We start from the raw sequence: 15,895 nt of genomic DNA, 5'->3' as shown, positions 1-15,895 counted from the left end.
TGGGACTTGTAGTGTCTGTGGGGGCGGTGCTGTGTGGGATCGTTTGGGATATGTGGCCCCCTCTCCTGTAGGGCCAGGTTATGCTGGGACTTGTAGTGTCTGTGGGTGCGGTGCTGTGTGGGATGGTTTGGGATATGTCGCCTCCTCACCTGTAGGACCAGGTTATGCTGGGACTTGTAGTGTCTGTGGCTGCGGTGCTGTGTGGGATGGTTTGGGATATGTCGCCTCCTCACCTGTAGGACCAGGTTATGCTGGGACTTGTAGTGTCTGTGGGTGCGGTGCTGTGTGGGATGGTTTGGGATATGTCGCCCCCTCACCTGTAGGACCAGGTTATGCTGGGACTTGTAGTGTCTGTGGGTGCGGTGCTGTGTGGGATGGTTTGGGATATGTCGCCTCCTCACCTGTAGGGCCAGGTTATGCTGGGACTTGTAGTGTCTGTGGGTGCGGTGCTGTGTGGGATGGTTTGGGATATGTCGCCCCCTCTCCTGTAGGGCCAGGTTATGCTGGGACTTGTAGTGTCTGTGGGTGCAGTGCTGTGTGGGATGGTTTGGGATATGTCGCCCCCTCTCCTATAGGGCCAGGTTATGCTGGGACTTGTAGTGTCTGTGGGTGCAGTGCTGTGTGGGATGGTTTGGGATATGTCGCCCCCTCTCCTATAGGGCCAGGTTATGCTGGGACTTGTAGTGTCTGTGGGTGCGGTGCTGTGTGGGATATGTCGCCTCCTCACCTGTAGGACCAGGTTATGCTGGGACTTGTAGTGTCTGTGAGTGCGGTGCTGTGTGGGATGGTTTGGGATATGTCGCCTCCTCACCTGTAGGACCAGGTTATGCTGGGACTTGTAGTGTCTGTGGGTGCGGTGCTGTGTGGGATGGTTTGGGATACGTCGCCCCCTCTCCTGTAGAGCCAGGTTATGCTGGGACTTGTAGTGTCTGTGGGTGCGGTGCTGTGTGGGATGGTTTGGGATATGTCGCCTCCTCACCTGTAGGACCAGGTTATGCTGGGACTTGTAGTGTCTGTGGGTGCGGTGCTGTGTGGGATGGTTTGGGATATGTCGTCTCCTCTCCTGTAGGGCCAGGTTATGCTGGGACTTGTAGTGTCTGTGGGTGCGGTGCTGTGTGGGATGGTTTGGGATATGTCGCCCCCTCTCCTGTAGGGCCAGGTTATGCTGGGACTTGTAGTATCTGTGGGTGCGGTGCTGTGTGGGATGGTTTGGGATATGTCGCCCCCTCACCTGTAGGATCAGGTTATGCTGGGACTTGTAGTGTCTGTGGGTGCGGTGCTGTGTGGGATGGTTTGGGATATGTCGCCCCCTCACCTGTAGGGCCAGGTTATGCTGGGACTTGTAGTGTCTGTGGCTGCGGTGCTGTGTGGGATGGTTTGGGATATGTCGCCCCCTCACCTGTAGGACCAGGTTATGCTGGGACTTGTAGTGTCTGTGGGTGCGGTGCTGTGTGGGATGGTTTGGGATATGTCGCCCCCTCTCCTGTAGGGCCAGGTTATGCTGGGACTTGTAGTATCTGTGGGTGCGGTGCTGTGTGGGATGGTTTGGGATATGTCGCCCCCTCTCCTGTAGGGCCAGGTTATGCTGGGACTTGTAGTATCTGTGGGTGCGGTGCTGTGTGGGATGGTTTGGGATATGTCGCCCCCTCTCCTGTAGGGCCAGGTTATGCTGGGACTTGTAGTGTCTGTGGGTGCGGTGCTGTGTGGGATGGTTTGGGATATGTCGTCCCCTCTCCTGTGGGGCCAGGTTATGCTGGGACTTGTAGTGTCTGTGGCTGCGGTGCTGTGTGGGATGGTTTGGGATATGTCGCCCCGTCTCCTGTAGGGCCAGGTTATGCTGGGACTTGTAGTGGGCCAGGTTCACACTGCAGCCCTGTATCTGGGCAGGCTACACACGTCTCCCCATTGGTTGGGGCGCAGTTCTCAGGGTCTCGTGTGCTGCCCCCTCTGTCGTCGCCTGTGAGACGTGTTACCAGAGTGCTGGGGCCGCCGCCATGGAGGATGCGCGGAGTTAATCTCATTGCTGACTGTGTCTATGATGTGTAACTTAATTACTTGTTATGACTTCCTGCTGACTGTCAGCTGTCACACCGTGTGTAACCGCCTGTCACACCGTGTGTAATCGCCTGTCACACCGTGTGTTACCGCTCGGCTCGCGGTGCAGGCGGCTGAGGCGGGAGGCGGCGGGCGGGCTGTGTATGAGGCGTTGCTATGGTTACTGCCTCTGACTAAAGTGCTGGTGGTCAGCAGCCATGGCTGTGCGCGGGGATCTGTGCCGGGGTCTGCGGACTGCTCCTCTCCCCGAGTCCGCCCCAGCCCAGCACTGAGCAGCAGCCTCCCCTCATACACCGCTCATACACCGCGCACACTGTCCCCTCATACACCGCGCACACTGTCCCCTCATACACCGCGCACACTGTCCCCTCATACACCGCGCACACTGTCCCCTCATACACCGCGCACACTGTCCCCTCATACACCGCGCACACTGTCCCCTCATACACCGCGCACACTGTCCCCTCATACACCGCGCACACTGTCCCCTCATACACCGCGCACACTGTCCCCTCATACACCGCGCACACTGTCCCCTCATACACCGCGCACACTGTCCCCTCATACACCGCGCACACTGTCCCCTCATACACCGCGCACACTGTCCCCTCATACACCGCGCACACTGTCCCCTCATACACCGCGCACACTGTCCCCTCATACACCGCGCACACTGTCCCCTCATACACCGCTTGTAGCTGAGGAGAGGACGCTCTGCACCCGCGGTTCCCGCCTTCCCCGGACAGCGCTGCCTGTATACACGGGATTCGGGTGAGTCCTCGGCCCCTCGTGTCTGCCTGCGGGTGGGAGGAGGAAGGGGTTAATGTCAGGCTGCTCCGTGTCCTGTGCTGGCGGCTGTCACTGGGCATCCGAGATTATAACTGTACAGGGGGTGTAATATAACTACAGGGGGTGTAATATATCTGTACAGGGGGTGTAATATATCTGTACAGGGGGTGTAATATAACTACAGGGGGTGTAATATATCTGTACAGGGGGTGTAATATATCTGTACAGGGGCTGTAATATAACTACAGGGGGTGTAATATATCTGTACAGGGGGTGTAATATAACTACAGGGGGTGTAATATATCTGTACAGGGGGTGTAATATATCTGTACAGGGGGTGTAATATATCTGTACAGGGGGTGTAATATATCTGTACAGGGGGTGTAATATATCTGTACAGGGGGTGTAATATATCTGTACAGGGGGTGTAATATATCTGTACAGGGGGTGTAATATAACTACAGGGGGTGTAATATGTCTGTACAGGGGGTGTAATATAACTACAGGGGGTGTAATATATCTGTACAGGGGGTGTAATATATCTGTACAGGGGGTGTAATATATCTGTACAGGGGGTGTAATATATCTGTACAGGGGGTGTAATATATCTGTACAGGGGCTGTAATATATCTGTACAGGGGCTGTAATATATCTGTACAGGGGCTGTAATATATCTGTACAGGGGGTGTAATATATCTGTACAGGGGGTGTAATATATCTGTACAGGGGGTGTAATATAACTACAGGGGGTGTAATATGTCTGTACAGGGGGTGTAATATAACTACAGGGGGTGTAATATATCTGTACAGGGGGTGTAATATATCTGTACAGGGGGTGTAATATATCTGTACAGGGGGTGTAATATATCTGTACAGGGGGTGTAATATATCTGTACAGGGGCTGTAATATATCTGTACAGGGGCTGTAATATATCTGTACAGGGGCTGTAATATATCTGTACAGGGGGTGTAATATATCTGTACAGGGGGTGTAATATATCTGTACAGGGGGTGTAATATAACTACAGGGGGTGTAATATGTCTGTACAGGGGGTGTAATATAACTACAGGGGGTGTAATATATCTGTACAGGGGGTGTAATATATCTGTACAGGGGGTGTAATATATCTGTACAGGGGGTGTAATATATCTGTACAGGGGGTGTAATATATCTGTACAGGGGCTGTAATATATCTGTACAGGGGCTGTAATATATCTGTACAGGGGCTGTAATATATCTGTACAGGGGGTGTAATATATCTGTACAGGGGGTGTAATATAACTACAGGGGGTGTAATATATCTGTACAGGGGGTGTAATATAACTACAGGGGGTGTAATATATCTGTACAGGGGGTGTAATATATCTGTACAGGGGGTGTAATATATCTGTACGGGGGTGTAATATAACTGTACAGGGGTGTAATATAACTGTACAGGGGGTGTAATATAACTGTACAGGGGGTGTAATATAACTACAGGGGTCTAATATATCTGTACTGGAGGGTGTAATATAACTATAGGGGGTGTAATATATCTGTACAGGGGGTGTAATATAACTACAGCGGGTGTAATATAACTACAGCGGGTGTAATATATCTGTACAGGGGGTGTAATATATCTGTACAGGGGGTGTAATATAATTGTATAGGGGGTGTAATATAACTGTATAGGGGGTGTAATATATCTGTAAAGGGGGGTGTAATATAACTACAGGGGGGTGTAATATAACTACAGGGGGGTGTAATATAACTACAGCGGGTGTAATATATCTGTACAGGGGGTGTAATATATCTGTACAGGGGGTGTAATATATCTGTACGGGGGTGTAATATAACTGTATAGGGGGGTGTAATATAACTACAGGGGGTGTAATATAACTACAGGGGGGTGTAATATAACTATGGGGGGTGTAATATAACTATGGGGGGTGTAATATAACTGTACAGGGGGGTGTAATATAACTGTACAGGGGGGTGTAATATAACTGTACAGGGGGGTGTAATATAACTGTACAGGGGGGTGTAATATAACTGCAGGGGGTGTAATATAACTGCAGGGGGGTGTAATATATACATACAGGGGGTGTAATATAACTGTACAGGGGGTGTAATATAACTGTAGGGGGTGTAATATAACTGCAGGGGGGTGTAATATAACTGTACAGGGGTGTAATATAACTGTAGGGGGGTGTAATATAACTGTAGGGGGGTGTAATATAACTGTACAGGGGGTGTACTATAACTGTAGGGGGGTGTAATATAACTGCAGGGGGTGTAATATAACAATATAACTGTACAGGGGGTGTAATATCTGTGCTGGGGGGTGTAATATAACTATAGGGGGGTGTAATATAACTGTACAGGGAGGTGTAATACAACAATATAACTGTACAGGGGGTGTAATATAACTATAGGGGGGTGTAATATATCTGTACAAGGGGTGTAATATAACTGTATAGGGGGTGTAATATAACAATATATCTGTACAGGGGGGTGTAATATATCTGTACAGGGGGATGTAATATAATTGTACAGGGGGGTGTAATATAATTGTACAGGGGGTGTAATATAACTGTATAGGGGGTGTAATATAACTGTATAGGGGGTGTAATATAACTGTATAGGGGGGTGTAATATATCTGTAAAAGGGAGTGTAATATAACTACAGGGGGGTGTAATATAACTACAGGGGGGTGTAATATAACTACAGGGGTGTAATATAACTATGGGGGGTGTAATATATCTGTACAGGGGGTGTAATATAACTGTACGGGGGGGTGTAATATAACTGTACGGGGGGGTGTAATAGAACTGTACAGGGGGTGTAATATAACTGTAGGGGGGTGTAATATAACTGCAGGGGTGTAATATAACTGTATAAGGGTGTAATATAACTGTATAGGGGTGTAATATAACTGCAGGGGGGTGTAATATATACGTACAGGGGGGTGTAATATAACTGTACAGGGGGGTGTAATATAACTGTACAGGGGGGTGTAATATAACTGTACAGGGGGGTGTAATATAACTGTACAGGGGGTGTAATATAACTGTAGGGGGGTGTAATATAACTGTATAGGGGTGTAATATAATTGCAGGGGGTGTAATATATACGTACAGGGGGTGTAATATCACTGTACAGCGGGTGTAATATAACTGTATAGGGGTGTAATATAACTGTATAGGGGTGTAATATAACTGTATAGGGGTGTAATATAACTGTATAGGGGTGTAATATAACTGTATAGGGGTTGTATTATAACTGCAGGGGGGTGTAATATATACGTACAGGGGGTGTAATATAACTATAAGGGGGTGTAAGATATCTGTACAGGGGGTGTAATATAACTGTACAGGGGGGTGTAATATAACTGTACAGGGGGGTGTAATATAACTGTACAGGGGGGTGTAATATAACTGTATAGGTGGTGTACTATATCTGTACAGGGGGGTGTAATATAATTGCGGGGGGGTGTAATATAACTGTGCATGGGGTGTAATATAACTGCAGGGGGTATAATATAACTGTGTAGGGTGGGAACCCCATAGAACTACATGACAGGTTTTTCATCTGTGACTCTACAAGTGATGGAGCACTACAACTCCCATTCTGCTCTGACAGCTGTAGACTCAGGACATGATGGGAGTAGTGGGAAAGCGACAGCTGTAGCCACAGATGGTGATAACAAGATCAGAGCTGCCCCTGGTGCTGGAGCTGAAATGCCCGATCGTAATAATACACCTGATAATAATACACCTGATAATAATACACCTGATAATATGTTGTAACTGTCCCCTGTGATGAAGCCATTATATCTGATATTATAACTCTCCATAGTGACGTGATATTATAACTCTCAATGGTGACGGGATATTATAACACTCCACGGTGACGGGATATTATAACACTCCACGGTGACGGGATATTATAGCTCTCCACGGTGACGTGATATTATAGCTCTCCACGGTGACGTGATATTATAACTCTCCACGGTGACGTGATATTATAACTCTCCACGGTGACGTGATATTATAACTCTCCACGGTGACGTGATATTATAACTCTCCACGGTGACGTGATATTATAGCTCTCCACGGTGACGTGATATTATAGCTCTCCACGGTGACATGATATTATAACTCTCCACGGTGACGGGATATTATAGCTCTCCACGGTGACGTGATATTATAGCTCTCCACGGTGGCGTGATATTATAGCTCTCCACGGTGACGGGATATTATAACTCTCCACGGTGACGGGATATTATAACTCTCCACGGTGACGGGATATTATAACTCTCCACGGTGACGTGATATTATAGCTCTCCACGGTGACGTGATATTATAGCTCTCCACGGTGACGTGATATTATAACTCTCCACGGTGACGGGATATTATAACTCTCCACGGTGACGGGATATTATAGCTCCCCACGGTGACGGGAAATTATAACTCTCCACGGTGACGTGATATTATAACTCTCCACGGTGACGTGATATTATAACTCTCCACGGTGACTGGATATTATAACTCTCCACGGTGACGGGATATTATAGCTCTCCACGGTGACGTGATATTATAGCTCTCCACGGTGACGTGATATTATAACTCCACGGTGACGGGATATTATAACTCTCCACGGTGACATGATATTATAACTCCACGGTGACGGGATATTATAACTCTCCACGGTGACGTGATATTATAACTCTCCACGGTGACGTGATATTATAACTCTCCACGGTGACGTGATATTATAACTCTCCACGGTGACGTGATATTGTAACTATCCAAATTATAGACTGTTCATGTCTTTGTCAGTGGGCAAACTTACAAAATCAGCAAGGGATCAAATACTTATTTCCCCACTGTACATGTGTTACTGGAACCAGTATAACTGATATTATGTGTTCTAGTTGCTGCCCGACACCCTTTATCGCCCCTGTATAACAGCTCCGCTCCTGTGGTAGTGGGGTCTCGCTGTCACTCCTGCTCTGCGGGGGCTTCGTCTTCGCTTCCCCCAGTAATTGCACTTAGCACAAGAGCCTCCCCACTCTTCATTGGAGGCTGATTGGCTTCTCTTCACAGATGTTGGGGCATTGGCTGTGCGTGCAGCTCGGGGGGTACAAATGCTGCTGGGATTTGTAGTTCTACAACGCCTAAATGGCCAGAGATTTCTCCACTCTGTGTTTGTAGTGGTGTGCGATCTCCGACATATTCGTTTATTCGCTCAGATCATCATCTTCATGTTTTCATGGTCAATAACTCAGCGCGGCCGCCGGTTTATATGTGATCTGATGAGACGCGGATATGGAAACGTTTCCAGCGCAGATAACGAGGGGTTTATAGGGATTTCCGCGACCTGTGCCAACTGACAAGCTCGGCTCTGCTGCGTGCACACGTGTATTCAGCGCGGACGTTCCTGCTTTTATATGGACGTCGTTACAGCAGAACCTGCTCGGATAAGACGCTCGCCATCCTTTCACTTAATTCCTTCCTTGCGGTCTCCTCCCGTTTCACGCCGCCGCTTCTTCTGTCTGCGTTACGTCAGTGCTGCCTCGGCGCAGCCTTAATCATCCAATTTATTATGGCCGCGGGTGGCTGTGACCGGACCTGCAGATCGTCAGCACGGATCATGGAAGACGCTCCCACATTTCAGTAGTGAATCAACCATTGCAATATCATCGAAGGGTTCCATATTCTCATTGCTCTTATAGTAAAGAATCCATAGTCTCACTCCTCTTACAGTAAAGAATCCATACTCTCACTCCTCGTACAGTAAAGAATCCACAGTCTCACTCCTCAAACAGTAAAGAATTCATAGTGTCACTGTTCTTATAGTAAAGAATCCATAGGTTCACTCCTCGTCAGTAAAGAATCCATAGTGTCACTCCTCGTACAGTAAATAATCCATAGTCTCACTGCTCATACAGTATAGAATCCATAGTCTCACTCCTCGTACAGTAAAGAATCGATAGTCTCACTCCTTGTACAGTAAAGAATCCATAGTCTCACTGCTTGTACAGTAAAGAATCCTTAGTCTCACTGCTTCTCTAGTAAAGAATCAAGTGTCACTGCTCGTACAGTAAAGAATCCATAGTCTCACTGCTTCTCTAGTACAGAATCAATAGTGTCACTGCTCGTACAGTAAAGAATCCATAGTCTCGCTCCTCGTACAGTAAAGAATTCATAGTCTCGCTCCTCGTACAGTAAAGAATTCATAGTCTCACTCCTCGTACAGTAAAGAATTCATAGTCTTACTCCTCGTACGGTAAATAATCCATAGTGTCACTGTTCTTATAGTAAAGAATCCATAGGTTCATTCCTCGTCAGTAAAGAATCCATAGTGTCACTCCTCGTACAGTAAATAATCCATAGTCTCACTGCTCATACAGTATAGAATCCATAGTCTCACTCCTCGTACAGTATGGAATCCATAGTCTTGCTCCTTGTACAGTAAAGAATCCATAGTCTCACTGCTCGTACAGTAAAGAATCCATAGTCTCACTCCTCGTACAGTGTAGAATCCATAGTCTCGCTCCTCGTGCAGTAAAGAATCCATAGTCTCACTCCTCGTACAGTAAAGAATCCATAGTCTCACTCCTCGTACAGTATAGAATCCATAGTCTCACTCCTCGTACAGTACAGAATCCATAGTCTCACTCCTCGTCAGGGCCGGCGTCAGCACCCGGCACAGCAGGCAAATGCCGGGGCCCTGGGGAGAGAGGGGGGCCCACTGTCACAGATACAGCTGGGAGAGCAGAGCAGGAGATAACATGCTCTCTCCCCCCACAAAGTCACTGCTGGCTGCATTCTCTTAACCCCTATGTGCCAGCTCTGACACAAGCATCTTCTCACTCAGTCAGTGCAGCCAGGCAGGCACACATAGGGGTTAACAGAAGGCAGCCTGTGTGACATTGTGGGCGGAGAGAGCACCTTCTCTGCTCTCCCCCCTGGCTGGCTGCAGACAGTGCTGAAGTTTATCAGGCAGATCCCGGAGGAGCTCCGTCCTACCAGTGCCTGAGTGCAAAGGTATCTTGCAGTTGTGGCTCAGTCTGCTGCTGTCTCCGCTGCCTAAAAATGTGGGTGATGTCTGGAGGAGCAGCTGGTGGGGTGCAACCTGCAGCCACCCAGCTCTCCCAGAATACATGCATGCTGCACCAAACCTGCACCAGTGGGGTAGGAAGAAGCTTAACCCCTTCCCATCTGTATGAAGGTTATTGCTGAACCTTAAAGATAACAATCTGACCCGCATAAATGGTGTTAACCAGATGCCAGGAGGAAGGGGAGCTGCTGCCATGGATAAAACTGAGCTGTGGGCTGTACATTGGGGCCCCTTGGCCCCAGGCTGGTGACTGGAGGGACTCTGCCCAGTGCCGGCATGTGGGTGATTTCTGCTCCGGAGTCTCAGCTTCTCTCCTCCACATCACACTGTGCAGTCACAGCAACATTGGTTGTCTCTGTCCAGGTCCAGCAGCTGCCACCGCTCCCACCACGGACATGGCATCACTTAACCCTTCCCCTGCAGCCACCGGCAACAAATCCACATTATTCCTTGATTAAATCAGGTTCCAACCCAATAGAGGAGCAGACATTTCCTGCTGCCATTAGGGTCCGGGAGGGGGTGACATTGGCTGCCCTGCTACTCTGTAGTGGGGGGTGACAAGTGTAACATGGGGTAACGATGACGGAGAAATGCACAGGATAATAGTGAGAGCGACAGAGGGCAGTGTATGGTATGGAGCAGTCAGGGGGTGGGCTGCAGGATCCCCCCATACTGTACATGACTGCTCGGGACAGGGAGGCGTTTAATGAGCTTCTAATGACAGGGCACTAATTGGGTCATTAGGGTTTGTGGAAAGGATTCAGCATCAGGTCCCTCATTAATGCCCGAGCCGCCTGTTACTTTGTAGCACAGATCTGTTGGGTCCGCAAAACCAAACAACGTTGTTTATGTAGAAAAGTCTTTGTTTCATAGAAAAACTCAAAACAGAAAAACACCTCTCCTGTATATATACACTGCAAAGCACCTTTCCTCCTGTATATATACACTGCACAGCACCTCTTCTGTATATATACACTGCACAGCACCTTTCCTCCTGTATATATACACTGCACAGCACCTCTCCTGTATATATACACTGCACAGCACCTCTCCTGTATATATACACTGCACAGCACCTTTCCTCCTGTATATATACACTGCAGAATCTACAATAGCTGTCACTCATGTAAGAAGTGAAATCTGGCATTGTACTATACATTTCTCTGCCGTATCTGTGCATCATAAATCAGGGTATGTGTTAAAGGGGGGGGCCCACTGAGACTCTTTCGCCCGGGGCCCTCGAAAACCTGGAGCCGGCCCTGCTCCTCGTACAGTAAAGAATCCATAGTCTCACTGCTCGTACAGTAAAGAATCCATAGTCTCACTCCTCGTACAGTAATGAATCCATAGTCTCACTCCTCGTACAGTACTGTATAGAATCCATAGTCTCACTGCTCGTACAGTATAGAATCCATAGTCTCACTCCTCGTAGAGTAAAGAATCCATAGTCTCACTCCTCGTACAGTACTGTATAGAATCCATATTCTCACTCCTCGTACAGTAAAGAATCCATAGTCTCACTCCTCGTACAGTAATGAATCCATAGTCTCACTCCTCGTACAGTACTGTATAGAATCCATAGTCTCACTCCTCGTACAGTAAAGAATCCATAGTCTCACTCCTCGTACAGTATAGAATCCATAGTCTCACTGCTCATACAGTAATGAATCATAGTCTCACTCCTCGTACAGTACTGTATAGAATCCATAGTCTCACTCCTCGTACAGTAATGAATCCATAGTCTCACTCCTCGTACAGTAATGAATCATAGTCTCACTCCTCGTACAGTACTGTATAGAATCCATAGTCTCACTTCTCGTACAGTATAGAATCCATAGTCTCACTCCTCGTACAGTAATGAATCCATAGTCTCACTCCTCGTACAGTAATGAATCCATAGTCTCACTCCTCGTACAGTAATGAATCATAGTCTCACTCCTCGTACAGTACTGTATAGAATCCATAGTCTCACTCCTCGTACAGTATAGAATCCATAGTCTCACTCCTCGTACAGTATAGAATCCATAGTCTCACTCCTCGTACAGTATAGAATCCATAGTCTCACTCCTCGTACAGTAATGAATCATAGTCTCACTCCTCGTACAGTACTGTATAGAATCCATAGTCTCACTCCTCGTACAGTATAGAATCCATAGTCTCACTCCTCGTACAGTAATGAATCCATAGTCTCACTCCTCGTACAGTAAAGAATCCATAGTCTCACTCCTCGTACAGTAATGAATCCATAGTCTCACTCCTCGTACAGTACTGTATAGAATCCATAGTCTCACTCCTCGTACAGTAAAGAATCCATAGTCTCACTCCTCATACAGTAATGAATCCATAGTCTCACTCCTCGTACAGTACTGTATAGAATCCATAGTCTCACTCCTCGTACAGTATAGAATCCATAGTCTCACTCCTCGTACAGTACTGTATAGAATCCATAGTCTCACTCCTCGTACAGTATAGAATCCATAGTCTCACTCCTCGTACAGTAAAGAATCCATAGTCTCACTGCTCGTACAGTATAGAATCCATAGTCTCACTCCTCGTACAGTAAAGAATCCATAGTCTCACTACTCGTACAGTATAGAATCCATAGTCTCACTGCTCGTACAGTATAGAATCCATAGTCTCACTGCTCGTACAGTAAAGAATCCATAGTCTCACTGCTCGTACAGTAAAGAATCCATAGTCTCACTGTTCTTATAGTAAAGAATCCATAGTCTCACTCCTCGTACAGTAATGATAGTCTCACTCCTCGTACAGTACTGTATAGAATCCATAGTCTCACTCCTCGTACAGTATAGAATCCATAGTCTCACTCCTCGTACAGTATAGAATCCATAGTCTCACTCCTCGTACAGTAATGAATCATAGTCTCACTCCTCGTACAGTACTGTATAGAATCCATAGTCTCACTCCTCGTACAGTATAGAATCCATAGTCTCACTCCTCGTACAGTAATGAATCCATAGTCTCACTCCTCGTACAGTACTGTATAGAATCCATAGTCTCACTCCTCGTACAGTAATGAATCCATAGTCTCACTCCTCGTACAGTACTGTATAGAATCCATAGTCTCACTCCTCGTACAGTAAAGAATCCATAGTCTCACTCCTCGTACAGTAATGAATCCATAGTCTCACTCCTCGTACAGTACTGTATAAAATCCATAGTCTCACTCCTCGTACAGTAAAGAATCCATAGTCTCACTCCTCGTACAGTACTGTATAGAATCCATAGTCTCACTCCTCGTACAGTATAGAATCCATAGTCTCACTCCTCGTACAGTACTGTATAGAATCCATAGTCTCACTCCTCGTACAGTATAGAATCCATAGTCTCACTCCTCGTACAGTAAAGAATCCATAGTCTCACTGCTCGTACAGTATAGAATCCATAGTCTCACTCCTCGTACAGTAAAGAATCCATAGTCTCACTACTCGTACAGTATAGAATCCATAGTCTCACTGCTCGTACAGTAAAGAATCCATAGTCTCACTGCTCGTACAGTAAAGAATCCATAGTCTCACTGTTCTTATAGTAAAGAATCCATAGTCTCACTCCTCGTACAGTATAGAATCCATAGTCTCACTCCTCGTACAGTAAAGAATCCATAGTCTCACTCCTCGTACAGTGTAGAATCCATAGTCTCGCTCCTCGTGCAGTAAAGAATCCATAGTCTCACTGCTCGTACAGTATAGAATCCATAGTCTCACTCCTCGTACAGTAAAGAATCCATAGTCTCACTACTCGTACAGTATAGAATCCATAGTCTCACTGCTCGTACAGTAAAGAATCCATAGTCTCACTGTTCTTATAGTAAAGAATCCATAGTCTCACTCCTCGTACAGTATAGAATCCATAGTCTCACTCCTCGTACAGTAAAGAATCCATAGTCTCACTCCTCGTACAGTAATGAATCCATAGTCTCACTCCTCGTACAGTACTGTATAGAATCCAGTCTCACTCCTCGTACAGTATAGAATCCATAGTCTCACTCCTCGTACAGTACTGTATAGAATCCATAGTCTCACTCCTCGTACAGTACTGTATAGAATCCATAGTCTCACTCCTCATACAGTATAGAATCCATAGTCTCACTTCTCGTACAGTATAGAATCCATAGTCTCACTCCTCGTACAGTAAAGAATCCATAGTCTCACTGCTCGTACAGTATAGAATCCATAGTCTCACTCCTCGTACAGTAAAGAATCCATAGTCTCACTGCTCGTACAGTATAGAATCCATAGTCTCACTCCTCGTACAGTAAAGAATCCATAGTCTCACTGCTCGTACAGTAAGCAATCCATAGTCTCACTCCTCGTACAGTAATGAATCCATAGTCTCACTCCTCGTACAGTGTAGAATCCATAGTCTCACTTCTCGTACAGTATAGAATCCATAGTCTCACTCCTCGTACAGTAAAGAATCCATAGTCTCACTGCTCGTACAGTAAGCAATCCATAGTCTCACTCCTCGTACAGTATAGAATCCATAGTCTCACTCCTCGTACAGTACTGTATAGAATCCATAGTCTCACTCCTCGTACAGTATAGAATCCATAGTCTCACTTCTCGTACAGTATAGAATCCATAGTCTCACTCCTCGTACAGTAAAGAATCCATAGTCTCACTGCTCGTACAGTATAGAATCCATAGTCTCACTCCTCGTACAGTAAAGAATCCATAGTCTCACTGCTCGTACAGTAAGCAATCCATAGTCTCACTGCTCGTACAGTAAGCAATCCATAGTCTCACTGCTCGTACAGTAAAGAATCCATAGTCTCACTGCTCGTACAGTAAAGAATCCATAGTCTCACTGTTCTTATAGTAAAGAATCCATAGTCTCACTCCTCGTACAGTATAGAATCCATAGTCTCACTCCTCGTACAGTAAAGAATCCATAGTCTCACTGCTCGTACAGTATAGAATCCATAGTCTCACTCCTCGTACAGTAAAGAATCCATAGTCTCACTGCTCGTACAGTATAGAATCCATAGTCTCACTCCTCGTACAGTAAAGAATCCATAGTCTCACTGCTCGTACAGTAAGCAATCCATAGTCTCACTGCTCGTACAGTAAGCAATCCATAGTCTCACTGCTCGTACAGTAAAGAATCCATAGTCTCACTGCTCGTACAGTAAAGAATCCATAGTCTCACTGTTCTTATAGTAAAGAATCCATAGTCTCACTGCTCGTACAATATAGAATCCATAGTCTCACTGCTCGTACAGTAAAGAATCCATAGTCTCACTGCTCGTACAGTAAAGAATCCATAGTCTCACTGTTCTTATAGTAAAGAATCCATAGTCTCACTGCTCGTACAATATAGAATCCATAGTCTCGCTCCTCATACAGTAAAGAATCTGCGTTCTGTGATTTATTATTAAACCTTCTTCCCCTAGACGTAGAGGATATGCTGTTGTCCATATCGCAGGCCTTGGTGTGAAAAGATAATTGGCAAAATCTCTGTATATATTTGTATATTGTAATAAGATCGCCCCTAAGCTTTCAGGTTTCCAAACTAATTAACCCCAAGTTCAATAACCTGCCTTGCTATTGCAGTTGTGACTCTTCTCTGCACCCGATCTATAAATCCCTCTGTAACATGACATTATCCTCCTCTGTGTTAGTTACCTTGCAAAGTTTACTATCTGCAAATATTGTATATCTACTCTGGTCATTAATAAATATGTTAAAAAGAGGAGGGCCCAATACTGACCCCTGTGGTGCCCAACACTGACCCCTGTGATGCCCCACTGTTAGCTGTGACCCAATCCTAGTGTGCTCCATTAATGACCGCTCTTCGTTTCCTATCACTTAGCCTATTGTTAACCCAGAAAAACATTATAGATTTAGCCACCGCCATACCGTACTCGCTGCCATGAAGGCCCCCAGGCTGCTCGTGAGGCTCAGCCGCCGGCTATTTCCAATGTC

General features: G+C 46.3%; 1 protein-coding gene across 1 annotated transcript in view; it reads left to right on the top strand.

The window, feature by feature from the left end:
* Positions 1-2,138: 2,138 nt before the first annotated feature.
* Positions 2,139-15,895, top strand: part of VWA5B1 (von Willebrand factor A domain containing 5B1) — an 84,125-nt gene continuing 70,368 nt past the window's right edge. The window contains exon 1 of the mRNA XM_069742138.1: positions 2,139-2,826. The gene's annotated coding sequence lies outside the window, so the exon portion shown is untranslated. The remainder of the gene's footprint in view (positions 2,827-15,895) is intronic.

This window comes from Ranitomeya imitator, chromosome 10 (genome assembly GCF_032444005.1).
Source record: "Ranitomeya imitator isolate aRanImi1 chromosome 10, aRanImi1.pri, whole genome shotgun sequence".
Lineage (NCBI taxonomy): Eukaryota > Metazoa > Chordata > Amphibia > Anura > Dendrobatidae > Ranitomeya > Ranitomeya imitator.
This window is presented reverse-complemented; position numbering and strand designations above follow the sequence as displayed.